We start from the raw sequence: 4,108 nt of genomic DNA on the forward strand, positions 1-4,108 counted from the left end.
GAGTCAATGTTGTCAGAATCAAAATGGAGCCACCAGTAAATGAAGCTGGAGAAGGCCATGAGGGAGGGTTCTCACACTCATCCCTGATAACAAGAACTTTCGTAAATAGACTGCAAAACCACAACCTTGCACAAAGGCCACAAAAAATATAAATTAATTTCTTCTCCAAGTACATCTGCCCAGCAACTGCCTGTCCAAGCTTACACTGACGTCACCCTTGTTGTTCATCCTTCTAGCCCAGGATAATTGTCTCAAACTGTTCATGTAACCCTCCTCATTTTTCTTTCAAAGCCCTGGTCTTCCCTTCCCTGAATGCACCAGGCATGTTCCCATTGTGATGGCCATCCTCAAATAAATATTATTTTTTTGTCTTTTTTCTGCCTGTTTTTCAGGTTTGACAAACTACTGATGGACATGCCACATTTCTGTGAGACATAGAGGATGACAGTTTGAGGGGATGGCAAGGGAAGTTCAATGCCCATGAGACAGGTCATCAGTACGTGCAGGCTGGACGTCGCAGAGAGAGCTGCGGTGACAATCACCATGAAATGTCACCTACTCCAGTTCTGCTCTGATGGAATCAGGCCCACCCAGGTTATCAATGACAATCTTCCTAACCTAGAGTCAGCTGAGGACACTTTTAATAACATTTATAAGGTATATTTACAACACCTCCTAGGTTAGTGTTGGATGACTAACTACAAAGTGTAGCCTAGCCAAATGTACCCTAAAATGTACACCTGCCCAGGGAGAGGAGCTTTAACATGAGATCTATGTTCTTACAATTTTGTAAGGGGTAAAGCTGAAAATCTTACAATTAGGCTATGATCATTTTGCTAGCGAGTTTTAAAATGTACATGTATAGTTTGGATGTTCACATTTTTTCAGATGCATGGCTTGCAACTATATTCTCCCTTCTGTAGGTTGGAATTTTTTCTTTGCTTTGCAGGATCTTTCTTTTCTGAGGTTGTCCCACTTGTTCAATTCTGCTTTTGTTGTCTGTGCTTTTAATGTAAAATCTAGAAAATCATTTCTATTTTTTTTTTTTTTTTTTTGTTGGAGAGAAAATCTTATATTTTTTTTTTTTTCGTTTAACACTTTAACTCATTTAGAATTGATTTTTGTATTACTTCTAACCCAAAATTCTAAATTCTTCCCATGTGTAAATCCAGCTTTTCTAATACCCTTTTTGGGAGAGACTATGACTTGGTCATTATATATTCTTGGTTTTCACCTTGGAAGTTAATTTTCTATTAATATATCAGCTTATTTCTGACCTCTCTACATATATTTATGCCAATAACATCTTGTTTTTATTACTCAATTTAGTAGTTAATTTTGAAATTTAGAAGTAAGATGTCTCCAAGTTTATTGTTGCCTTGTTACGAATATTGGAACAAAATATTTTAATCTTTCACTAGTAAGTAGGTTAATAGCTATGGTTTTTCATAACAACTTTCATTATTTACAGGTTATTTTATTGTATGACTACTTTGTATAGAGTTTTTATCATGAAACTTCACATTTTAAAATGTAATTTTTTGTGTCTGGTGAGAAGTTAATGGAATTTTTTCTTTTATTCTCTTAATTTGGCATACCAAATTTATTGATTTGAGGACATTGAATTATTGCTGCATCTCAAAGTAAATTTGAATTGGTAGCGGTGTATGATTCTTTTAAAGTCTTGTGGAAGATAGTTGATTATTATTGGGTAGGTGGTTTATTTATATATATTAGGAATATTGTTCTGTAGCTAATTTTACCAAAGACCCTATATATGTTTCTGTCTCCTCCATAGGAAAATTTGAGATCTTCCCCCCTTTACGGAGCTGCTTCACCATTCTGGACACTGAGGGACAGACAGAGGGTATGTCGGGTCATAGACATCAATGGCGCCAGTGTCTCTGAGAATGGAGACGCTAACCCTAACCAGCCAAAGCAGGGACCCGCGTGGGGCAGAGACTCTGTGGGTCACCCTAACCATGTGGCCATTTTGCCAAATGCTATACATATACTATATGTTATATATAATATATGTATAATATATATAAGCTTTATGATTTCTACAAAAATGTCTGTTGGATATCTATATGTAAATACTGCAAGATAAACCTCAGTAGATACCATAACATTAGTTTGAATAACTGTGTTGAAGGTGATCACCTTCATACAAGGTGTAACAACTGAGACCAGATGTATCTTTTCACCAGAAGTAGCTGTAAACCACAGTGAAATTTCTTTTTTTTCTAATTGTACTTTAGGTTCTGGGGTACATGTGCAGATCACGCAGGATTGTTGCATAGGTACATTCACGGCAAGGTGGTTTGCTGCCTCCATTCCCCCATCACCTATACCTGACATTTCTCCCCACGTTATCCCTCCCACTATCCCTCCCTCTCACTATCCCTCCCCTAGCCCCCTACAACAGACCCTGGTGTGTGATGTTCCTCTCTCTGTGTCCACATGTTCTTATTGTTCAACACCCCCATGAGTGAGAACATGCAGTGTTTGATTTTCCGTTCTTGTGTCAGTTTGCTGAGAATGATGTTTTCTAGTTCCATCCATGTCCCTATAAAGGACAAGAACTCATCATTTTTTATGACTGCATAGTATTCCATGGTGTATATGTGCCACATTTTCTTTGTCCAGTCTATTGTTGATGGGCATCTGGGTTGATTCCAGGTCTTTGCTATTGTAAACAGTGCTGCAATAAACATACATGTGCATGTGTCTTCATAATAGAATGATTTATAATCTTTAGGTATATACCCAGTAATGGGATTGCTAGGTCCAATGGAATTTCTATTTCTAGATCCTTGAGGAATTGCCACACTGTCTTCCACAATGGTTGAACTAATTTACACTCCCACCAACAGTGTAAAAGTGTTCCTATTTCACCACATCCTCTCCAGCATCTGTTGTCTCCAGATTTTTTAATGATGCCATTCTAACTGGCGTGAGGTGGTATCTCAATGTTGTTTTGATTTGCATTTCTCTAATGACCAGTGATGCTGAGCATTTTTTTGTATGTTTGTTGGCTTCATACATGTCTTCTTTTGAAAAGTGTCTGTTTATATCCTTTGCCCACTTTTGGATGGGTTTGTTTGTTTCTTTCACAGTGAAATTTCTTCAACACATTTTAAGCTGTTTGACATCAGGCAACAAAGGCCATGACCAATGAGAGGAAGAAAATAATCAAAAGGAGCCCTTTGATGAATGCACACTCAGACACTTCCCTAAGGGAGTCTCCAGGCCACAGGGCTGGAGTAGAACCAGGTAGATTTGGAGTTTAGGAAAGGGAGCTGGAAACCCAGAGAGACCCAGGCGTGTGAAGACCAGAGAATAGACAGTGGATGGCAGAACACTGTTCAGAGAGAGAGCCCCACAGATGGCAGGAGGGAGGCCCAAGCTTCACAGAGTGCAGGTCAGTGAGAGGGAGACCCAGGCTTCACGGAGTGCAGGTCAGTGAGTGGGAGACCCAGGCTTCACAGAGTGCACGTCAGTGAGAGGGAGACCCAGGCTNCCCAGGCTTCACAGAGTGCACGTCAGTGAGAGGGAGACCCAGGCTTTGCGGAGTGCTGGTGAGTGAGAGGGAGACCCAGGCTTCACGGAGTGCAGATCAGTGAGAGGGTGACCCAGGCTTTACGGAGTGCAGATCAGTGAGTGGGGGACCCAGGCTTTGCAGAGTGCAGGTCAGTGAAAGGGAGACCCAGGCTTTGCAGAGTGTAGGTCAGTGAAAGGGAGACCCAGGTTTTGCAGAGTGCAGATCAGTGAGTGGGAGACCCAGGCTTCACAGAGTGCAGGTCAGTGAGTGGGGGACCGAGGCTTCACGGAGTGCAGGTCAGTGAGAGGGAGACAGGGCAAGTTGGGCGTGAGGACACACCCTACTAGTGGGAGCTCTCTTCAAAATCTGAAACTATCAAAAATACACAAAATATTTGCCTAAAAGGTATGAAATATACAGGAAAGTACCATAATAAAGCCAAATAAAGGACAGGTGGATTCACTACGTTTAAACCTGGAGAAGCGTATTCACAAGCACATGATAACATCAAAGAGGGAGGACAAATTAATTCCACCACGGTAATCTGCTTAAGACAAAAACATT

Source organism: Cebus imitator, unplaced genomic scaffold (assembly GCF_001604975.1).
Source record: "Cebus imitator isolate Cc_AM_T3 unplaced genomic scaffold, Cebus_imitator-1.0 Scaffold814, whole genome shotgun sequence".
Lineage (NCBI taxonomy): Eukaryota > Metazoa > Chordata > Mammalia > Primates > Cebidae > Cebus > Cebus imitator.